The following is a 25,622-nucleotide window of genomic DNA, read 5'->3' as shown; positions in this document are numbered from 1 at the left end:
GGACGGGCGCACACAGCGCACCAGACCCCCAGTCTGCGTACTGGATACAGTAATCCCTTCACCTCTGCGCAGGAAAAGAGCTGACAGCACCTGTTCACTTCACATAAGAACAAATCCATAGATAATCGCAGCGAGGAAATCTAAGGGAAAGAAGGAACTGGCTTTGTGAGCTTTAAATCCCATTTGCTTCAGATTTTTCTGCTCACAGCGATCTTTCCCCAACAGTATTAACATTTCCCTGGGTGGTCACAGCAGAGGACGCACGAGTGTTAGGTTTTCACTTGCCAATATCGCGTTTCCTCTTGTGGTAACTCATATATCCTCATTATACAATGTTCCCAGGATGCCTGTGTGTGTATGTATGTATGTATGTGTGTGTATGCATTACTGTGTTTTTTTAAGTCTTTAAATATAACATTATGGGGTCTATTTACTAAGCAGTAGGGGTATGCACCGGCCACTTTTCGTGTTTTGTGTTTTGGTTTTGGATCTGGATCTTTCTTCGTGTTTTGGATCTGGATTGGTTTTGCCAAAACTACCCTTCCGTGTTTTGGGTTCTGGGTTTTGTGTTTTGGATCTGTATTTTTTTGAAAAAAAGCATAAAAACAGCTAAAATCACAGAATTTGTAGGTTTTTCTGCTCCTATGCTATTATTAACCTCAATAACCTTAATTTCCACTCATTTCCAGTCTATTCTGAACACTTCACACCTCACAATAGTGTTTTTATGTCCAAAAGGTTGCACCGAGGTAGCTGGATGACTATGCTAAGCGACACGAGTGGGCGGCACAAACACGTGACCCATCTAGGCGTGATACTGCAGTGGCAGACAGGATGGCAGTTTGAAAAACTAGGCCCCAAACTGTACATAATGCAAAGAAAAAAAAGAGGTGCAAGATGGAATTGTCCTTGGGCCCTCCCACCCACCCTTATGTTGTATAAACAGGACATGCACACTTTAACAAACCAATCATTTCAGCGCCAGGGTCTGCCACACAACTGTGGCTGAAATGATTGGTTCGTTTGGGCCCCCACAAAACAAGCTGGCAATTAATGTGTCCCTGCTCAAACTGGCTCTACGGAGGCAAGATGTCATCCTCATCCTCCTCATCCACCGATTCCTCACCCTCTTCAGTGTGTACATCCTCATCCTCACAAAGTATTAACTCGTCCCCACTTGAATCCACCACCACAGGTCCCTCTGTACGTTCTGGAGGCTGGTCTCCCTGGAAGAGCTGATAATTAATTTTGATGAACATCATCTTCTCCACATTCTGTGGAAGCAACCTCCTACGCCTTTCGCTGACAAGGTTCCCGGCTGCACTAAACACTCTTTCGGAGTACACACTGGAGGGGGGGCAACTCAGGTAAAATAGAGCCAGTTTGTACAGGGGCCTCCAAATTGCCTCTTTTTCCTGCCAGTACAGGTATGGACTGTCTGACATGCCTACTTGGATGCTGTCACCGATGTAATCCTCCACCATTCTGTCAATGGTGACAGTATCATATGCAGTGACAGTAGACATGTCAGAAATTGTTGCCAGGTCCTTCAGTCCGGACCAGATGTCCAAACTTGGTCCTGCCTGCCCTGCATCACCGCCAGCGGGTTGCTTAGGATACCTAAGTTTTTTCCTGGCAGCCCCAGTTGCGGGAGAAAATGAAGAAGGAGCTGTTGACGTGTCACGTTCCGCTTCAGCTGACAGTGTGTTCACCAGCAGGTCTTTGCACCTCTGCAGGCTTGTGTCGGCCGGAAAGAGAGACACCACATAGGCTTTAAACCTAGGATTGAGCACGGTGGCCAAAATGTAGTGGTCTGATTTCAACAGATTGACCACCCTGGAATCCTGGCAAAGCGAATGAAGGGCTTCATCCACAAGTCCCACATACCGAGCGGAATCGCTCCGTCTTAGCTCCTCCTTCACTTTCTCCAGCTGCTTCTGCAAAAGCCTGATGAGGGGAATGACCTGACTCAAGCTGGCTGTGTCTGAACTGACTTCACGTGTGGCAAGTTCGAAGGGCTGGAGATCCTTACACAACACGGAAATCATTCTCCACTGCGCTTGAGTCAGGTGCATACCCCCTCCTTTGCCTATGTCATAGGTGGATGTATAGGCTTGTATGGCCTTTTGCTGCTCCTCCATCCTATGAAGCATATAGAGGGTTGAGTTCCACCGCGTCACAACCTCTTGCTTCAGGTGATGGCGGGGCAGGTTCAAGAGTGTTTGCTGGCGCTCCAGTCTTCGGCACGCAGTCGCTGAATGGCGAAAGTGGCCAGAAATTTTTCGGGCCACCCAAAGCGTCTCCTGCACGCCCCTGTCGCTTTTCAGAAAATTCTACACCACCAAGTTTATTGTGTGAGCAAAACATGGGACGTGCTGGAATTTGCCCAGATGTAATGCCCGCACAATATTGGTGGCGTTGTCAGATATCACAAATCCCCAGGAGAGTCTAAGTGGGGTAAGCCACTGGGCGATGATTTGCCTCAGTTTCTCTAAGAGGTTGTCGGCGGTGTGCCTCTTACTGAAACCGGTGATACACAGTGTAGCCTGCCTTGGAACGAGCTGGCGATTCTGAGATGCTGCTACTGATGACGCTGCTGCTGTTGCTGCGTAAGGTGATACATCTACCCAGTGGGCTGTCACAGTCATATAGTCCTTAGTCTGCCCTGTTCCACTTGTCCACATGTCCGTGGTTAAGTGGACATTGTGTACAATGGCATTTTTCAGGACACTGAGGACACTTTTTCTGACGTTTCTGTACAGTCTCGGTATCGCCTGCCTAGTGAAGTGGAATCTAGACGGGATTTGGAACCGGGGACACACTACCTCCAGCAATTGTCTAAATCCCACTGCACTAATGGCGGATACCGGACGCACGTCTAACATCAACATAGCAGTAAAGGCCTCAGTTATACGTTTTGCTTCAGGATGACTGCTGTCGTACTTCATCCTCCTCGCTAAGGACTGTTGGAGGGTCAATTGTTTAGTAAAAGTAGTGGTGTTTCTACTTCCTCTCTGGGATGATGAACGACTCCCAGCAGCAGCAACAGCAGCAGCGGCAGCAGGAGGCATAGCAATGCAGGATCCTCCGGAGGAATCCCGGATAGGAGAGTCAGTCATGCCAGTGACATGGCCTGCAGGACTACTTCCGATCCTGACTAAGGAGGAAATTGACGAGGAGGGAGTTGACGGTCTGGTTTGCAGGCGCTTGGATACAACAGGACAACGGGATTTAGGTGTCCCTGGACTGCTAACGGTCTTAGCCAAAGTTTCTGAACTTGACAGTAACTTATTATGAACGCGCTGCAGGTGCCGTATAAGGGAGGATGTTCCTAGGTGGTTAACGTCCCTACCCCTACTTATTCCACCTTTACATAAGGTACATATGGCAAGACAGTTGTTGTCCGGATTTGGATAGAAATATTGCCAGACCAAAGAGGTGGAATGTTTGGTCTTCTGCCCAGGCATGACCGTGATGGGCTTTTTCATCCCACGGACAACAACTGTCTCCACCGGAGCCTGATTTAAACAAACCACATCACCATCAGAATCCTCCTCGCCAACTTCCTCCTCAGCGCCAGCTACACCAGTATCCTCATCCTGTTGTACTTCAACAGTGACATCTTCAATTTGCATATCAGCAAGTGGACTGTGGGTGCTCCTTTCAGCACTTGCAGGGGGCCTGCCAATGGTGGAAAGAGCCACCTCTTCCCGTCCAGTGCTGGGAAGGTCAGGCATCGCAACCACCACCACACTTGGACTCTCCTTGGGGATTTGTGATATCTTCTTAGAAAGCACAGTTCTTCGCTGTGCTTTTGCCAGCTTAACTCTTTTGATTTTTTTAGTGGGAGGAGGGCTTCCATCGTCATGTGAAGCTGAACCACTAGTCATGAACATACTAGGGATTGACCTTAGCCGTTCCTTGCCACTCCGTGTCGTAAATGGCATATTGGCAAGTTTACATTTCTCTTCAGCTGATTTAAATGTTTTTTTCAAGGTCATTTTCCTGAACTTTGTCATTTGGGATTGTATGTGCCCTCTATTATGACATTGGGCATCGGCCTTGGCAGACGACGTTGATGGCATGTTATCGTCTATGTCATGACTAGTGGCAGCAGCTTCAGCACTAGGAGGAAGTGGTTCTTGATCTTTCTCTATTTTATTTTTATCGGAGAAAGTTTGGTCCTCCATTTATGTTATATCGATTTGATATATACGTGCGGCTAAACACAGAAAATATTTTTTTATTTTTGCTGGAGAGTAGTGCACTTTGTGGGTTACACCAGCCTTTAAGAAATGAGCCAGCCGGCTCTTTACTTATGGGACACAGGCGTACGCTTGGCGCTGCTCCTTTGTTGATGCACGTGCGGCTACTGCGCACACAATTCACAAACACAGAAATTTATTTTTTTTTTGGTTTGGACTGGAGTGTACTTTGGGGGTTACAGCACCCTTTAACGGTCAAGCCAGCCGGCCCTTTACTTATGACACAGGCGCACGCTTGGCACTACTTTGTTGATGCACGTGCGGCTACTGCGCACACAATTCACAAACACAGAAAATAATTTTTTTTTGGTTTGGACTGGAGTGTACTTTGGGGGTTACAGCACCCTTTAACGGTCAAGCCAGCCGGCCCTTTACTTATGACACAGGCGCACGTTTGGCACTACTTTGTTGATGCACGTGCGGCTACTGCACACACAATTCACAAACACAGAAAATAATATTTTTTTTGGTTTGGACTGGAGTGTACTTTGGGAGTTACAGCACCCTTTAACGGTCAAGCCAGCCAGCCCTTTACTTATGACACAGGCGCACGCTTGGCACTACTTTGTTGATGCACGTGCGGCTACTGCGCACACAATTCACAAACAGAAAATATATATTTTTTTGGTTTGGACTGGAGTGTACTTTGGGGGTTACAGCACCCTTTAACGGTCAAGCCAGCCGGCCCTTTACTTATGACACAGGCGCACGCTTGGCACTACTTTGTTGATGCACGTGCGGCTACTGCGCACACAATTCACAAACACAGAAAATATATATTTTTTTGGTTTGGACTGGAGTGTACTTTGGGGGTTACAGCACCCTTTAACGGTCAAGCCGGCCGGCCCTTTACTTATGACACAGGCGCACGTTTGGCATTACTTCGTTGATGCACGTGCGGCTACTGCGCACACAATTCACAAACACAGTAAATATATATTTTTTTGGTTTGGACTGGAGTGTACTTTGGGGGTTACAGCACCCTTTAACGGTCAAGCCAGCCGGCCCTTTACTTATGACACAGGCGCACGCTTGGCACTACTTTGTTGATGCACGTGCGGCTACTGCGCACACAATTCACAAACACAGAAAATATTTTTTTTTTTGGTTTGGACTGGAGTGTACTTTGGGGGGTTACAGCACCCTTTAACGGTCTAGCCAGCCGGCCCTTTACTTATGACACAGGCGCACGCTTGGCACTACTTTGTTGATGCACGTGCGGCTACTGCGCACACAATTCACAAACACAGAAAATAATTTTTTTTTTGGTTTGGACTGGAGTGTACTTTGAGGGTTACAGCACCCTTTAACAGTCAAGCCAGCCGGCCCTTTACTTATGACACAGGCGCACGCTTGGCACTACTTTGTTGATGCACGTGCGGCTACTGCGCACACAATTCACAAACACAGAAAATATATATTTTTTTGGTTTGGACTGGAGTGTACTTTGGGGGTTACAGCACCCTTTAACGGTCAAGCCGGCCGGCCCTTTACTTATGACACAGGCGCACGTTTGGCACTACTTTGTTGATGCACGTGCGGCTACTGCGCACACAATTCACAAACACAGTAAATATATATTTTTTTGGTTTGGACTGGAGTGTACTTTGGGGGTTACAGCACCCTTTAACGGTCAAGCCAGCCGGCCCTTTACTTATGACACAGGCGCACGCTTGGCACTACTTTGTTGATGCACGTGCGGCTACTGCGCACACAATTCACAAACACAGAAAATATTTTTTTTTTTGGTTTGGACTGGAGTGTACTTTGGGGGGTTACAGCACCCTTTAACGGTCAAGCCAGCCGGCCCTTTACTTATGACACAGGCGCACGCTTGGCACTACTTTGTTGATGCACGTGCGGCTACTGCGCACACAATTCACAAACACAGAAAATAATTTTTTTTTTGGTTTGGACTGGAGTGTACTTTGAGGGTTACAGCACCCTTTAACAGTCAAGCCAGCCGGCCCTTTACTTATGACACAGGCGAACGCTTGGCACTACTTTGTTGATGCACGTGCGGCTACTGCGCACACAATTCACAAACACAGAAAATAATTTTTTTTTGGGTTTGGACTGGAGTGTACTTTGGGGGTTACAGCACCCTTTAACGGTCAAGCCAGCAGGCCCTTTACAGGCATACGCTTGGCACTACTTTGTTGATGCACATGCGGCTACTGCGCACACAATTCACAAACACACAAAAAATATTATTTTTTTAGCACTTGGGGGGAGCACCCCTGATGGACAGAGCACCCCCTGGACAACACTACAGCACCCCTTTAGGACTGGGACACTGCACAGGACTTTGGAGTGGACACAGCCCCTATGGAGAACTGACTGCACAACACTGTCCAGCCGGCCCCTATGGACTTTGAAGTAGTGGACACAGCCCCTATTAACAACAGCAGCACAGCACAACACAGCCAGCCCCTATGGACTTTGAAGTAGTGGACAACAGCAGCACAGCGCAGCACAGCACAGCACAACACTACTCTGCACTACACTACACTACACTACACAGCCCAGCCAGCCCTAACTCCCACCCTCCCTCTTCACTGTCCACAGCCGAGTGAGAAAATGGCGCCGACGCGGGTACCTTATATAGGTTCCAAAACCCGCGAGACTCGGAAGGCGGGATGATGACGTTTTGCCTCGATTTCAGATCCGAGTCAGGCGGGAAAAGTCGAGCCTGACTCGGATCGGACTCGGATCGGGGGGGCTCGGGGGGGTTCGGATTTCAGAAATCCGAACCCGCTCACCCCTACTAAGCAGTGTTAGGAGACAGAGTGAATAGTGATAAGAAAGTGATAAGGTACCAGCCAATCAGCTCCCAACTGTCATTTTTCAAACACAGCCTATGAGATGACAGTTGCGAGCGGATTGGCTGGCACCTATTCACTTTCTTATCACTTTTCACTCTGTCTCCTATCACTGCTTAGTAAATAGACCACTATATCAACAAGGGCATTCTGCTACCCTCAGTTGTATATGGCACCCCTCACCCCCTCGGGTTGGCACTAGCGGCTCAGCGTGATGACTCATAGGGGGGCAGGGTGAATGACGCATCACATTTGGGATGCAATGAATCCCGTCACCCTTCGCATGCATGTCAGCGTTAATTACACCGCTGGGTATGAAGAATATAACAAAGGACAGCTCTCTGAGTAATATATCGCATTCCTGTGCTTGGTACATATGAGAATTGCTATCAACCCCCCCGAAAGCTGCATTTTGGGGGTTTGACCGCATTATTGACTTTGCTGTATCTCGCCCCAGGTGAGAGGAATAATGGCAGGCGAGAGAATACGTCCCCTGCCTCTCATTTTCCTTCACCTCTCACTACAATACAGTGATTGTAGCAAAGAGCACAGGAGACTGCCAGCGCAGGGCGTAGACGCAATTTCGTGGGCCCCATAGCAACATTTTGAAAGGTCCTTCACCCTAATGCTTCTAGAGAGACACATTTTTTTGTAGCAGTTGTTCATTCTTATCCTCATATTAATGCCCTAGTTCAGTGATTCCCAATCTTTATTTAATCACGGCGCCCTAGAGTATCAGCGTTGTTTTCACGGCACCTTTAAGTTTAACTTTGTTATTGATAAATTCAGAAACAAATGGAGTAAAGTAGTAAAGTGAAGTAAATTGTGCTTAAATGTCATCCTTAGGCTCAGTTATGTGATGGTGGACAGGTTTGTGATTCTGTTTGTCAACATATTTACATTACATTGACCATAAATAAGTTGATTTGTTGCTGGACCACCAACCTGAGGCACCCCTGCAAGTGTCCCGAAGCACCCCAGGATGCCACGGCGCACAGTTTGGGTACCACTGCCCTAGTTAATAACACAGCACAACAATGAAAATGTTTCCAATGTGAAAATAGTCACTTCTAATTGATGTCAGCATGCAAAGAATGAATATGACATTTAAAACTCTCAGTTAGCTCTGAGTTCCGAGATATAGCCCATTTATGACGATGTCGGGGTATTCATAGTGAAGTGGGCAAAATGGAGAGAATCTTACCAGCAATCTGCGTTCCGCACAGAGGGGGCGGGGCCTAATGACCCAATTAAATGAATCAGTTATTTGTCCCCTCCCCTATTCAAATATATGCGATTCACGGGATTACCCACACAAGATAACTGTGGTGCACTGAGTGACAGCATAGTGAGCGATTCCACCAAGACATTTCCGCAATGGAGCAAAGATATCAGGGGAGGTGATCACTACTGTTATACAGTGACAAGAGAGGCCCCAGAAGAGGAGTACAAGCGACAAGCAAAGAGAAAGCACCCCCATGAATAGGCCACTATATTACATAGTACTTTCGTATGGTTGTTTTGTATGCTGTATGTTTGTTTCGTATGCTGTATGTTTGATTCGTATGCTGTATGTTTGTTTTGTATACTGTATGTTTGTTTCGTATGCTGTATGTTTGTTTTGTATGCTGTATGTTTGTTTCGTATGCTGTATGTTTGATTCGTATGCTGTATGTTTGTTTTGTATACTGTATGTTTGTTTCATTTTGTGTTCTTATATGTGATTGATTGAATTAAAACAACTGGTATTTATTTTCTATCAAGAAAATATCAGATTATATTAAAATAGCTTTTCACTATGACTATATTACTAATGTACATAGAGTATAGTGCAAGTAGTGTAGCTCAAAAAATAGAGCTAGTAAAAACATTCTGAAATCATTTTAGTTTTTCTTGACCTCAAATTAGTAATGTATGACTATTTTTAGAAAATAAACAATTAAAAGTATTAATTTGTTGTGTAATAGTATGCCCCAAAGTAGTATCCTAGTTAATGTTATGCCCCACATTAGTGCCCTAATTAATTTTATTCCCCATAATATTGCTCTCATTCATTTTATGTTCCATAGTAGTTCCCTAGTTCACAATATGCCACATTGTAGTGCTGCCAGTACACATTATGCCATACAGTGTCCCCAGAACATGTCACATTGGAGTTTCTTCAGTTCATAATGCCACAGTGTATGTAGTGCTTCCAGTCCATATTATACCACAGTGTAGTGCTTCCAGTCCATATTATGCCACAGTGTAGTGCTTCCAGTCCATATTATGCCACAGTGTAGTGCTTCCAGTCCATATTATGCCACAGTGTAGTGCTTCCAGTCTATATTATGCCACAGTGTAGTGCTTCCAGTCCATATTATGCCACAGTGTAGCGTTTCCAGTCCATATAATGCCACAGTGTAGTGCTTCCAGTCCATATTATGCCACAGTGTAGTGCTTCCAGTCCATATTACGCCACAGTTTAGTGCTTCCAGTCCATACTATACCACAGTGTAGTGCTTCCAGTCCATATTATGCAACAGTGTAGTGCTTCCAGTCCATATTATACCACAGTGTAGTGCTTCCAGTCCATATTATGCAACAGTGTAGTGCTTCCAGTCCATATTATGCCACAGTGTAGTGCTTCCAGTCCATATTATGCCACAGTGTAGTGCTTCCAGTCCATATTATGCCACAGTGTAGTGCTTCCAGTCCATATTATGCCACAGTGTAGTGCTTCCAGTCCATATTATACCACAGTGTAGTGCTTCCAGTTCATATTATGCCACAGTGTAGTGCTTCCAGTCCATATTATGCCACAGTGTAGTGCTTCCAGTCCATTTTATGCCACGGTGTAGTGCTTCTAGTCCATATTATGCCACAGTGTATGTAATGCTTCCAGTCCATATAATACCACAGTGTAGTGCTTCCAGTCCATAGTATGCAACAGTGTAGTGCTTCCAGTCCATATTATGCCACAGTGTAGTGCTTCCAGTCCATATTATGCCACAGTGTAGTGCTTCCAGTCCATATTATACCACAGTGTAGTGCTTCCAGTCCATATTATGCCACAGTGTAGTGCTTCCAGTTCATATTATACCACAGTGTAGTGCTTCCAGTACATATTATGCCACAGTGTAGTGCTTCCAATCCATATTATACCACAGTGTAGTGCTTCCAGTCCATATTATACCACAGTGTAGTGCTTCCAGTCCATATTATACCACAGTGTAGTGCTTCCAGTTCATATTATACCACAGTGTAGTGCTTCCAGTCCATATTATGCCACAGTGTAGTGCTTCCAGTCCATATTATGCCACAGTGTAGTGTTTCCAGTCCATATAATGCCACAGTGTAGTGCTTCCAGTCCATATTATGCCACAGTGTAGTGCTTCCAGTCCATATTATGCCACAGTATAGTGGCCCAAGTTCATACAGTGCAACATTTCAGTGCCACCAATTTATATTATGCCACATCACAGCACCCCCAGTTCATATTATGCCACATTACAGTGTCCCCTGTTCATATTATGCCATACTATAGTGCAGGGGTAGCCAGACTTTTGGACTCGATAATCTACTTATAAAAACCTGTTGTGATCTACCGAGCCCAAAAAAGGGGTCATGACATGCAAAAGGGGGCGTGACCTCGCAGCAAGGGGCATGGGGTTTGTCCTTCATAGTATCCCCAATGGAAATTATGCCACACAGTAGCTCACTGTTATTCACATTACACCGCACCTAGTGCCAGGGGCATTTTAAGAGAGGAGGGGCACTATGTGCAGCCCCCGTTTGGGCCACCTCCTCTCTGTCGGCGGCTCAGCGGCACTAAGCGCTGTAAATTCTTGCTTCATGCCAGAATCTACTGCGCATGCATGGAACTTTGGGAAAATGGCACCCGTGCCTACTTTCCCAGGGACATCTTTTCTGCGCATGCGCAGATCACTGGGAAAATGGTCGCCACCGCTAAGCTGTTCTTATCAGTTTTTATCGATTTTGAATCGATTTTTATTCATTTTTATCTGAATCCAAAAGCCAAACCTAAACACTTGAGGGTGGTTTTGAAAAACCAAAACCAAAGCACAAAGATGAATTTAAATCCAAAACCAAGACCAAAGCAGGGGGGCCCATTCACAGCTCTAGCTCCAAGGTATTGACATTATTTTTTCTTTGCTCTTACTCACAAGCTGAAAGTTAGTTACTTCTCTTCCCTTTGAAAGATGTCTTTTATCCATAGATCTCAGTAGCGACTTAGGGCCAAGTTCAGAGATGGACGCTCTAGCACAGCCTCTGCGTGGCAGGAGGTGTATGTAGTAGAAAGACAAGCACTGACGACTGTTGAGATCCGCTGGTGAACCCAAAGACGCAGCTTTGGATGAGGATCATCTGCGTGAGCATCAGTCATCTGAGTATCTCTTTAAAAATGGTTTTCTCCTTGCAGCTCCTCAGGCTAAAAAGTGCATGAAGCAAAAGGTTATGTCCATATATAGGCGCACAGAAATTTAGATATTAAAACTTAGCATTTATTAGATATACATTAAAATATCCTTATTATAGGATAATAGCCAGCGAAATACTGAATTCAAAGTAAAGAGTAGTGAAAAATAATAAATTGTAAGAAAATGTGTATGAGCTATGTGTGAAATCCCTGTTATAGAATCCAGGGACACTAATAGGTAGTTGCAACATTGTTGCTACAGTATGTACTAGCCCTGTATGTCCTCGTTACATGGACACTGGTTTACCTGTGAAACCTCTGTTACCCAATTTAGGGACATAAATAGTTATAGGCAACATTGTTTCCATGTCCCATCCCTGAATGTTCGGAATATAAACACACATAGGGCTCTATTTATTAACATTATTTTTACTAAAATAAAGTGAAAAAGGGTGTTTTCACACCCTTTTCACATTATTTTAGTATCACCTACAGTTATTAAAGGGCAATTGGAGTAGAATTCGTAAAATTATACTCCAACCCCTAAGTATCACTTATGTTTAGTAATCAGATTGCATTTCCCATAATTGTAATGGGAAATGTGATCTGACCAAAGTTACTAAAAATAAATTGTGAAAAAAATACCGGGAAAGCCCTATGATAATAAAGTTACCTGGAGGTGGCGTTATCCAGGGTCTCCCCCGGTTACCGGACTCCTGCTCTGCTCTAATGGGGAGAGCAGAGCTGGGAGCTGGCCCCAGTGATCATCTAATCAGACCACAGTGACTAGTGTGCAGAGGGGATTCGCAGGGACAGAGCTTTCTCGTAAGCTTTGTCCCCGCAAGGGATTTGTAGTAAATCCCTGTGATATTGCCTGAATTCGCAATGCGAATTCAGTGGGTAATATCACACTACAATCTGCATTAGAAATACGGATTGTAGTAAATAGAGCCCTTATCGAGAGACTGTAGAGAAAGATTTCTCAGTGATATAATTCTCTTGCTTATAATCAAGACCATGGGGCCTATTCATCAACACTAAAATAATGTTTTTAAGGACATTTTCTTTAAATAACGTTATTTTGGTATTCATGTAGCCACTTAGCACAGGAGATATCACAGATATCTCCTTGCTAAGTCCCCCCTGCGTTAATTTCCACACTCCCCAAACATTAGTACATTAGTACATTAGTATGGGGATGTGGAAATTATGGTATTCATCAAATTCCGAAAATTATAAATTTTCGGAATTTGATGCAGTTACTATTCGCCACTGTGAGGTGGCGAATAGCAGGTGAAACTTACCTGTATCCGCGTGTGCAGGTCCCCCGACGAGTCCCTCCAGCGCTCTGCTCCGTCCTCAGGCTCCGGAGGCTGGTTGGACATGTGTGCTCCCCAGCAGAGCACAAGAAAGTTTAGACAAAAAAAAAAAGTTTTTTTTTTTTCTAATCTGTCATGTGGTCTGCTGGGAAACCTCATGACAGACCAGCAGGACGGAGCCGGAGGCTGCTGCGCGGACAGGTAAGTCGGGGGGGAGGAAGGTGAGCGGAGGGGGGAGGGGGGTGGGGGGGGGATCGGCGGGGTACGAAACTTAACGCATCTGTAGGCAGTGCTGCGCATGCGCTGGTTTTACAGATGTAACAGCGCATGCGCAGCACTGTTTCCAGATGAGATAAGGTAGTGTAGGCAGGGAAAAGTATCTATTTCCCAAAAAGCTGTCATCGCAAAAATGACAGCTTTTCGGAATAGATACTTATGAGAGTTCTAAAGCTAATTATCTCCAGGGAAGTTTTACGTTTAATGAATAGGCCCCCATATCTAGATCTAAATGTTAATATGAAATAGAAAATAATTCAGGAGCTTTATAGGTCTCACTAGAGTCTGTTGGTCAGGAAACACACTGCTTTTATGTTCTTTTGGGCAAATTCGGTTTATACAAATTAAATATCAAAGTACTATTAACTGCAGCAAAAGATCCTGGGATATTCCAACAGGGGCTGAATTAACTACTGTGATTTATGTAGTACCTTGAACACTATTAAAAATCTTACCTATATGAGATCTGAAGGTATCCAGTTATAACATCAAATATATTACCTTCATGACTCTTAGCTCAGTACGAATATATTATATATCATGATGAAATAATAATGACACACAGCCGGGATATTCTTTATTGAATTTTAATACACATTTTCTTACACTCTATTCTTTTTCACTACTTTTTACATTTAATTAATTATTTCGCTGGCTATTATCCTATAATAAGGATCTTTTAAAGTATATCTAATAAATGCTAAGTTTTCACGTTTAATATAAAAATTTCTGTGCACCTATATATTGACATAACCTTTTGCTTCTTGCACTTTTTTGTCTAACTATTGCCCTTGTCAAAAGGTAGCACCCCCAGGTTGAATAACAACTTAAATAAATACAAATATGGGGCCTCATTCCAGATTATGATTAATGCAGGCTGCAAGGAAATATCCTGCCTCTGGTAATTAGCATTCGGGGTTCACACAGCTAATTGAATTCCCCCCACACTGTGAAGTTAATATTCCAAATTATCCGGTAAGCATAAAAGAAAAACATATTTTCCATACAATACATTTCTAAATGTTGGGTTATATGTTCGAAAATGATTAGGGGGCCTATTCATCAACACTAAAATAAAGTTTTTAAGGACATTTTTCTTAAATAACATTATTTTAGTATTCATGAAGAGACTTAACACAGGAGATATCACTGATATCTCCTGGTTAAGCCCCGCTGCATTAATTTCCACACTCCCCATACATTAGTACATTAGTATGGGGATATGGAAATTATGGTATTCATGAAATTCCGAAAATTATGTATTTTCGGAATTTGATGGAGTTACTATCTGCCACTGTGAGGTGGCGAATAGCAGGTGAGACTTACTTGTGTCAGCGTGGGCAGGACCCCCGGCGTCTCCCTCCGGCGCTCTGGTCCGTCCTCTGGCTCTGGTGGCTGCTCTGACACTGTGTTCTCCCAGCAGAACACAATAAAGTTTAGAAAAAAAACAGCTTGGCAAATCAGAAAAATTCTCCAAGATTCCAATACAAGCTAGTATCCATCTTGCTGGAAGTCAAGTAAGGTATCAGTTCCCCCTGGTGACGGTGAAGGACAATGGCAAAATGTCTCTTATCGCTTCCCTAGCCTGTCCTGGGGCCGTCTGCGCATCTGGCTTGTGTACGCGCAGTAGAACCGGAAGCTTGGACTGATTCCATTTCCAATTTTGTAGAAATTTTATTGATAAGAAAAAAATAGTATAGAGTACAAACAATGTATGATTGGAGCTCACCGTGGTTTCATTCAGCCATTTATACTTCAGCATATGTTTTACTCTGTATCTTTTATAACATTCTTATTAATTTAATTTTCTATAAGTGCACTATTTGTAGATGTTTTTTTCTATCCACACTCAGGGTCTCATTCAGACCCGGTCGCAAGCGCAGATGCGCTTGCAACCGGGTAGATGGTCCCCATGGAGCATGCGCACGACGGAGCCGGCTCCGTCGTGCGCATGCGCGACACCCGGCTAGTGACGGGCGCTCCATCGCTAGGGGTCTCGTAGCAGACGGGGCGAGCTGTCGATGTTGAGTGACAGCTCGCCCTGTTTTCTGGGCGGGCTGGGGGCATGCACGGCCAAACGGAGGCATTCCAGTTGGAGCGCTTGCCATTTGGGGGCGGCCCCACTGACATCATTGATGATGTCAGTGGGGAACTTCCTGCTCAAACAGAGCAGGAAGTTCCCTGGGGCTTACGAGAGCCCAGACCCAACCTTAGGGTCTGGTCGTAAGCCCCGATGGTCGCGATGGTGATGACCATCGCTACCATCACCCTGGTCGGTCGCTAGAGCTGTGGGTGGTAACCCACAGCCTAGCGATTGACCAGAAGGCAGCACTGAAAAAAGTAAGTGGCCGCCCTCATTCAGAGCGATCGCTTGCAGCAAGCGATCGACTCTAAATGAGGTCCTCAGTGCCCCTATTTGTGCCCTTCCTGACTTCAGCCCATTTGTCGGCATTTGGAAAATAATTGGCAAATTTGGGAGCATAGCATCTGGTACCAGGGGAGAAGGGGCCTTATGTAGTGCTCTGCATTCATCTGTATATGAGCTGAGGCTCTGCCTCCTTCAGTCATCTCTCTATTTAGTTATTTTTTTGTTGTGAATATTTAAAGGATGTTTCTTTCATTGTTCTGCTGTCAAAAGATTAAAGCCATTGCTTGTCTCTCGTCTTCATTCTTAACGAGGCCTTCAGGGTATGCTTTTCCTCATTCATGGATCTCGCTGCCTTAAAACTGACTCACGCCTCGGATAATCAGCCCCGTCCTTCTCTAACGCTGCTGCCATTAATAAGGTATTTTGTGCACTTAATAATGCGTGCCCTAAAAGCCTGTGCATTCTTAGATCTTACTTATATCAAGATTGGGCAGGTTCATGGCTCCAAAAGTCTGTCATAAAAGTGTCTGTAAAGTTTTAAGCAATATACGATATGTAAATATATTGATGCAGGGCACATAATTGGGGAAGGTGTATCTTTGTCTGCTAGTCTTGACTTGCTGCCATCTATAATGCAAAAAAATCTACATGCACTTCATCAATCATGATAAATTATTTATGATTAACTGTTTCCTGTGTTTATGTAGTAGTAATTGTAATAATAATACTATAAATAATAATATTAATAATTATAATTTTATTATAATATTAATACAAGCATTGATGATGATAATAATAATAATAATAATAATAATAATAATAATAATAAGGGGTCAATCCAATTAGGTACGAATTACGAGTAGCGAGTTTGCTTCATGAAACTCGCAGACTTTGCACAAATGCGCACTACTGAGAATTTTCCAATCCAATAAAAAAATGCCTACTCGCGGTACTTGCAGCAGAGGTTTGCAAATTCACTGCCAAATGCGATGTGAGAGAAATGCATGAAAAAGTGGGGAGACCATCCTGGACCCCCCAAAATTGCTAATTTCGTTAGCAGGACCATAGAAGGCTGTTTGTGGGCATTAGGAAAGTAATGAAGGTTTTTAAATGGTGTCAAATGGCTGATTTGTGTTTTTTATTTTAAAAATGCATTAAAAATTATAAAAAGCAAACTTTTATCTTTGAATCTTAAACAAATTTAACGAAAAATGCAAAAAACTTTTGAGAAAAGATGAAGATTTTGGCGTACTTTGAGGGCACTTTGAAAAACTGTAAAAAAAATTATAAAAAAAACCTATTATTTTTCAATAAAAAAATATTGTATATTAAATTTGGGGTGTCTAAACTAACAAAAAAGTTGATGATTTTGGGGTAATTTGAGGCAATTTTTTTCACCCCAAAAATTGACATGTAATTATTGGACTAATTAAGCTAATTGGAAACTTCCAGTTGCCTAATTAGTCATTAGGGGGGTGTCCAAGGGGTTCAGCCCGATGACCCAACATTTAACCTTAAAATAATAATTTTGCTTTCTATCTCTCACTCTTAGGGAGGTGCGAATGGAAAAATGTGAATTCACTCTGACTGGTTCAGAGAGAGTTGCTAATTGGATTGCAAAATTAATTTGCTATTCAAATTCAATGAGAAAACAGCAACTTGCACCTCACAAATCGCACCTGATTGGATTGACCCCTAAGACTATATAATTAACTTGAATACATTTAAATATAGGAATAATATTATTATATGACTTGAATATCCGAAACTAGTGCCCATTAAATGCTCATGAATGACATGGAGATTATGGATTCCTGACATGTTTCTATAAGATACTTGGTGCAAAGGAAATTTTACAGTTAAATGCAAGTCAATAAGGATGGTTTAAAGACATAAAAAAAACCCCAGCTTTAATATTTGCACAAATTTACAAGAATTTGGGGACTGCACCCAAAAAATGGTGGAAAGAATGAACGTCCATTGTACAGTATTACTGAGAATGGAAATCATTCTGGGGCTTGGCACTAGCCTCCTGTAGCCTATGGGCTACTGTTTTGCAGGTTCACGGATTCGCAGCCTAGGACGGGCTCCTATGAGAGCTCATTTTCCAGCAAGAGCTTTTTCATAAATTTGTGTGAAAATATTATTTTCCACATAGCGAATTTAGGCATAAAAATATTTATCACATCCGCATTAAGGGCCTGATTCAGACCCGGTCGCAAGCGCTGAGCACTTGCAACCAGGTCGATGGTGGCCCAGAGCGCATGCGCACGACGGAGCTGGCTCCGTCATGCGCATGTGCGAGACCCGGATAGCGACAGGCAATCCGTCGCTCCGGGTCTCGTACCAAAGGGGGCGTGCTGTCGATGTCGAGTGACAGCACGCCCCCTTTGGTGGGCGTGCCTGGGGGGTGGCTGCCCAAAAGGAGGCATTCCCATTCCTACTCAGATGTCAGTGGAGAGATTCCGGCTCTGTTAGAGCCGAAATCTCTCTGGGGCTTGCAGCAACGAGACCCTACCACAAGGGTCTCGTCGCAAGCCAGATGGTCGCAATGGTTGACCATCGCTACCATCTTCCTGGCTGCTCGCTATAGCTGTGGGTGGTCACCCACGGCTATGCGAGCGGCCAGGAGGCCGTTCAAAAAAAAAAATAGCCCGGCCCTGATTCAGAGCGAGCGGCTCTGAATCAGGGCCTAAATGCGGATTGTGATATATATATCCCTAAATGTTTTCTGTGCTGCGTAATTTGGTGGCGCTACAGTAGAAAACTCTAAAAAATTAATATATGCGCAATGAATGTAGAATAGTATTGCTATTTGCTTATCCCATTGTACAGCTTTCCTCCTGTTTCTTGCGTTCTGCGTACACTACAGTGATGAATGTCTCCATGTAGGACACACTAGTGATGTATGAAACAGGATACAGTACATTATCAGCAGCAGAACATACACAATGACAAGTTACATGTGTTGTTCCGCAGCGGAGCTGCACAGTAGGTGAGACAATGATGGACTCCAGGGATATCTTGTAATTGCTGCTGAATCCAGATAAAAAGTTCTTCATAACGTAGAGTGCCGAAGCTATTAATACATAGGGGCGATAATAAGCCGCCTGCCAGGACTCGTGTACATTTAGGATCCCTATTTCGCACTTCCACGCCTGGCTCTATTTTTCTGGGTGACAGAAAAACAGTTTTGCTTGCAGAGTATATTGCAAATCAATAACCAATTTAGCTGGTTATACTATCAAGTCCAGTTCTGTCAGCGCTGTGCCATTAGTGGATGTTTCCAAATCTCTGGGCATCCTCTTACTGACCTTATATATATGTATATTTCCCGCATCTCCCTGTTTATTATCCTCTGGCGTGTTTAATAGTTAGTTTGCGTTCATAAGGCTGTTTCCGCACGGGATTTTATGCAGTGGTTTTGAAGTGTTTTTAAAGTCTAACAAAACATGAATAAACGTTCCCTCTAAATTCCAGTGCATATCAAACATAGAAAGAGATAGAAAGTGTTTGAAAGTTGGTAGTATGATGAAAAATTATATCCTAACCGCAGCATAACCTTAACAGCAGTATAACCCTAACCACAGCCTAACCTTAACTGCAGCATTACTTTACCCCTAACTGCAGCCTAACCTTAACTCTACCTTAACTGCAGCCTATCCCTAACCACAGCCTAACCTTAATCCTAACCACAACCTAAATTAACCACAGCCTATCCCTAACTGTAGTCTAACCTTAACTGCAGCCTAGCCCTATCTACAGCCTATCCTTAACTGAAGTCTAACCCTAACTGCAGCCTAATTGTAATCCTAACCACAGCCTAACCTTAACTGCAGCCGAACCATAGCCTAACCTTAACTGCAGCCTAACCCTAATTACAACCTGACCCTAACTGCAGCCTAACCTTAACCCTAACCATAGCCTAACCTTAACTGCAGCCTAGCCCTAACTGCAGCCTAACCTTAACCCTAACCACAGCCTAAACACAGCCTATCCTTAACCCTAATCATAACCTAACATTAATCCTAACCACAGCCTAACCTTAATCCTACCCATAGCCTAAACCTAACCACAGCCTAATCTTAATCCTAATCATAGCCTAACCTTAATCCTAACCACAGCCTAACCCTAAATACAGTGTAACCCTAACACTAACTCTAGCCTAACCTTAACCCGAAAATTGGCTATTATTGACAATTGTGAATATCGACATTAAGTCCATATCAACATTCTTGTGTTGACAATAGGAATGCTAATATACTGAAGTCCTGTCACATGTAGCTCTGTCCCACTCATCTCCTGATGTACTCTGTGCTGCTGGGAGACTCTGCTCAACCCATTATATAAAACTCTCAATCTGTGGCTTCCTGCTGCCTCCATTCCCCTCCTCACATCATGTCACTTCCCCTGTCACATGCAGCCCTGTCCTCACTAACATATCACTCATCTCCTGTTATACTCTGTGCTGCTAGGGACCCTGCTCCTCCCATTATATAACTCTCAGGTTGTGGCTCCCTGCTGCCTCCATTCCCCTCCTCACATCATGTCACTGCCCCTGTTACACGCAGCCCTGTCCTCGCTAATGGTGCATACACACGGTCAGATGTGTCAGATGAACGATGAACGATTGATTGAATGATTGAACGATTTGAATGACTGAGCGATTTCTGACTGCATTAAAATGAATGGAATCGTCCAAATCTGACTGCAAACACATCAGATGTCAGATATCGTTATCTGACAAGCGGGAACGCGCATCGTTCATCGCTGAAGGCTCACATGTCAGATTTTCTGTCAGATATGAACGATTGAACGATTTTTAAAATCGATTTCCTTCAGATCTGACAGAAAATCTGACCCTGTGTATGCACCATAAGATATCACTCATCTCCTGATATGCTCTGTGCTGCTGGGGCACTTTATAACTCTCAGTTATACTCTCTGCACTCATTACTCTGTCCCATCTTTAAAATACAATAAAAACACAAAATTATATGGTGTTTTTATGTTATTGTATATTTATCCATTAACATTGAAAACACAGATTATTTGCATGTAAAAAAATAGAATCAATAAGTATAATTCATAACATATTCACCAAAACTGAAACCCTGAGGACTGGAAGCCCTGTTTATGTGTATAGGCAAGTTGTGATTAGCTTGGATTGTTGTTAGATCTGTCTATGAAGCAGTTTCGCCTTCTCCTGACAGATGGATGGACAGCTCCAGAGAAAGAATGTCAGAGGGACAGATCAGATGTTGCTCAGAGACAGATGGCTAACACACGGCACTCTACATTGACACAAGTACATGGAAGCTAAAAGAAAGTGCAACAATAACATAAGCAAATACTTGTACATAATAATACTATTAATTCAACCTAAAGGACAAAATGTATCATTCTCCAGGTATAAATAGTAAGCAGCAAAATATTTGACATATTCAAAGGATTCCCGCGGTTTCATTGCATCATGTATATTGAGACTTAGTGAAATCTTAAGAGGAGCCCAATTACAGGTCCTGCGTTCCTTCCCATGCACTTCATCATAATTGCAGTTATTACCGCTGATTTCCGAAACTCTTTCTGGTCCATTCCTTGCAGCATTTTGCATGTCTTTATTAGCCTGCATGAAGTAGCAGCGATTACATTTCAAAGGCTGACACCTCTGGGTCTTTTCACTGACCCCTTTCAAGCTAGTGAGAAGACAGAGTGACGGAGTGTTGACAGGTGTCAGGGTTTTAACTGTTACACTGGCATTTGTTATCCTACGGCAACATGTCAACAAGGAAGGAACACAGCCCTGGAGAGATCCCCAGTTCTCCGAAATGTTATGGTTTATTGAGAATTACCAGTATGTAATAATTCTGGTTGGTGAATGAAGTGTTCTCAGCATTCCACAGCAATTGAAGCTGTGAGGTCACACAACGGGGGGAGGGGGGAGAATGGACGGATCCTGCACTGGACTCACCCTCTGTGCTGCCCTAGAATACTTCTTTATAAATGGCGTAGTCATTATGTAAAAGGCTGTAACACAAAGAGTGGGCGGCTCATTGATTCAGAGCTGCCCGCGTTGCGTGCTTGAAAATTCATAGTCGGTCGCATCTGTGTGGCTCCACCCCTCTTCGTCAATGCATCCGCCGTGATATGAGAAGTGCAAATGATCCATTGCCGCCCAGTTAAAACAATTTAGCCACAAGCAAAGATGCAGCTGGCATCCCTGATGATTTGAGTAGGCCCTCAGATCCACGAAGGATGCAAATGTTTGCCTCGCATATCCTCGGGCGCATGCACCAGTGGCATATCTATAATGAGTACAGGGTAGGGCCTGACTGGCCATCGGGCACTTCTGGCATATGCCAGAAGGGCCGATGGCCTAAGGACCGGCTCGAGGAGGGGAAAAGAACCCCGCCCTCCACCCAACAGCTCCGAAACCATTGAGATTTCACGGAGCCGGAAAGAGTGGAGGTGTGTATGGGCCGGCGGCGGCTGTGCTGGGCCGAAAAGAGACAGGGGCGTGCCGCGAGGCCAGCATCCGTGACTCGCGGCATGCCCCCTTGCATTTAGAAAGCCCCCTCTACACTGAAGTGCAGGGCGGACTGTCAGGGCTGATATACAGCCCCAGTCCATCCCTGGTACAGGGTGTGGGGTGCAAGCGGGCCCCTTGGTCCAGGGGGCCCATACCGCACACGCTGCACCCATTTAGTATACTTACCTCTCCAGGGTCCTGTATCGGAGCAGCGTAAGTCACCAGGAAACTGACGTGGCTGCCATTTTCCCAGAGATTTGTGCATGCGCAGTACAAAAATCACCAGGAACATGGCGCGGATGCCGCCTTACCAGAGACCCGCACATGTGCAGTAAACTTTGGCACAGTGCTAAAGTCTATTGGCATCTGCACTGTGCAGAGAGGAAGGGACCGGCATGGGCTTTATTCAGAGATGTGTGCAAACCCGATGGTGGGAGGACTGCAATTATGCAAGATGTGTACTGCGCATGGTTAGGCCTCCATCGGCGACTTCGCTCGCAGTGTCTCTAAGACGCAGCCTGATTGACAGGCTGCGACCGTTTGGGGGCGGGGAGGACATGGCCCTGGCCTGCATTCCAGGAAATGGGGGCTTGATGTTGGCAGTGCAGAGGCCGGGATCTGCGTTGGAAGACACAGATTTCCTGACCTCGGCTACGCAGGTCAAATGGTCATTTGCCTTTGGCTTTCTCAGATGACCAATGCTGCAGCCATCATGCCCGATCGTCTTGATGATGATCCGATGCTAACGTCTTAGGACGCAGCACTCGGATCTGCGACGCTGTCAGGAGCCGTCTTTTCTCTTCAGGCGCTTCCTGCTGCACTAACATATTTTCACATCGCTGCTGCGTCCCTGAATAAGGCCCTTTATGCAGAATCCTTGTGTTGTTGTCGCTCTCTTTCATTAAATCTGCTATGAGGATTGATATATTCAGAATCCGATTGTATTGTCAACCTCATGTCAGACTGATTGCAATAGATTATATAGAGATTATCTGTAAATGTGACATTCATGGGCATAGTTACCATAGGTGCAAGGGGTACATCTGCAATGGGTCCCAGAGCTGGGGAGGGGGGGAGCTCTTCCTTGTCAAAGTTACATGTGTTATGTACATTTATATGCCTAGTTATGCCCCTGGTTATATTAGTTATACAGACAGAGTGGTCTGAATGTGATCCAGGGTGATGGATTGAATAAGTAGCTTATACTGTCTTTCCTCTTTAACTAAATTATTATTTTTTTCACATCTACAGTTCTTTAATGTATAGTTTTATGTGTATACTACGTATTGTATCAGACTTGCCGACATTTAGCTCCCTGCTTCCGGGAGGGAGCTGTCGGGCTTACAGAGCAGGGGGGCGTGGTGCGGTCAAAGGGGGTGGGACCCGGCAGCAAGTCATCATGGGGGCGGAGCATGGGGGCATGACAGCGTAATCGCCGGGAGACTTGCCTGCCTTCCCAGGAGGCCGGGAGTGGCACATGATTTTTGGGAGGCTCCCGGCCAAATCGGGAGGGTAGGCAAGTATGATTGTATACACTTTTTTTTTCTCTTCATTTTCTTGGATAACACTTTAGTCCTATCTTAGAATCTGACAACAGAGATTGCCCTGGTCCTGATAACAGCAGCACCCCACATACTTCCTCTGCATTCTAAAGTGTATTCATGTATCGCCATATATTACATGCGCAGGGTATTAATGAGCATCTAACACCACACTCTTATAAAACAAAGCAACAAAAGTACATGCACATGAATTCAGTACAGTAACAAGGGGATGACTTTTTCTTTGTAGGAATATATGTCCCTAATAAAGACTCCGGAGAAAATGTAACTACTCTCATCAGGGGCGTTTTAAGAGAGGAGGGGGCCTACGTGCAGAAGCAGTGCGAGCCCCCTCATCTCTCTGGCGGTCCTGTGGTACACTGTAGATTCTGGCTCAGTGCCAGAATCTACTGCGCAATGCGCGAGTCTCCGGAAAAATGGCGTCTGCACCATTTTCCAAGGGACAGTAGTACTGCTCATGTGCAGGTCACTGGGAAAATGGCCGCCGCCGCCATTTTCTCAGTGATTTTTACTGCTCTGCAGCTCCGGCTCGACGCTGCAAAGCAGCACTACAGAGAGGTAAGTATAAGACTGTGGGTGCTGCACTCATTATAGATACACCCCTGACTCTCATAGTGGGCAGAACGCATCAAGCAGCACATTTTGCATGCGATGCAGCCCACCAGACATCACATGCCTGCCGTCATTAATAGCGCATGAAGAATAATATGCATGAAGAAAGATCGTGTCACCCATCGGGTCCAAGCTGCGGGAAGCTGTGCTCTCCGAAGCTTGGTGCATATCTGAAATGGTGTCAGGCATTTTCGGGCGTTTGACCGCATTACTGATAATAGTGCATCCCGCCCAGTGTTTGGAGTTAAATTTTTTCTTATCTTTTTTTTTTTACTTGTTTCCACCTCGATTAACCATCACAGATCCTTTGATAGCCGAGCAGCTTAAAAGCAGTTCCTGTGGTATTTGTTCGTGAATGAATTTGGCACGGATTCAATAGTCAGTCAACGCTGCACTGTTTGTTTAATGTGTCCTAAAATGCACTGTCACCTTATACGCCAAAGTGTTTGTCGAGCCAAGCGGCTCCTGCTGAACACACAGGAAGGGACACGGCTAGGGAGTTAAGTTGGAAAATTAAATTACATGGTGGAAAAAAATATTTTTATACAGTATGTGAACCATCCCATAATGCAACTGGACCCTTTATTAGTGTGGCCTATGGTGATTTATAAAGGGGCATTACATTTCAAGTAGGGCTTTCAATTCATTTTTGCGGTCAGTATTTATTTTTTTACTCCCACAACGGCATGTAAGGTCAGAAACCAAATAACCAACTTGCTGCTGGTTATTTGGTTTCTGGCCTTACATGCTGTTGTGGAAGTAAATATGAGTGAAAAAACACTCCTGAGGTAAAAGGAGGTGGGGCTAGCAGCCATTTTAAGATTCTGCAGGTTAGAGTATGTGAGGAATACTCTAATTTAGGTTATTTCATATCATTTAGAATTAGCTATATCAGCCCGATTCAAAAGTGCACGCAGGTGCGGCCACTGGTGCATATGTTTGCAGAGTGGTGGCGGCAGTAATACAGTATGCGATTGCTAGTATCAATCTTACCCTGGTGCACTAGCCTGCGTCTGAATGTGCAAGACCTGAAATGCCCGCCTTCAGCATCTCTGCACGCTGGAACAACACCGGTGATTCTTGACATACCATCATCAGCGCATCATCATGTGCACCAGCTGCCTCTTTCACTAAAATGCCTGCCGCGACACTCAGATAACACGCCCATGAGACTGACTTTTTTGCGTTCAATTCAGGCCAACTCTCAGACACCTGGAATGCCCATGGCTTTCCCTCGCCATCTGTCCCGTAGCCAACAGTGCATTTCTGCGTACATGCAGGGTAACGCATATGTCGTAAGAGTTTTTCAGAATGTTTTGAGCCAGCGCAGAAGCAAAAACCTTGCTTAACTATGTGAACAATGGCATTGTGTGCGGTTAGCGCATGCACAACTAATTCAGGTCCCTTACTGTCCGATAGTGATACCTGGAGGGAAACTGCTATAGCCAG

The sequence above is a fragment of the Taudactylus pleione genome, unplaced genomic scaffold, assembly GCF_031769625.1.
Source record: "Taudactylus pleione unplaced genomic scaffold, aTauple2 ptg000791l, whole genome shotgun sequence".
Lineage (NCBI taxonomy): Eukaryota > Metazoa > Chordata > Amphibia > Anura > Myobatrachidae > Taudactylus > Taudactylus pleione.
This window is presented reverse-complemented; position numbering follows the sequence as displayed.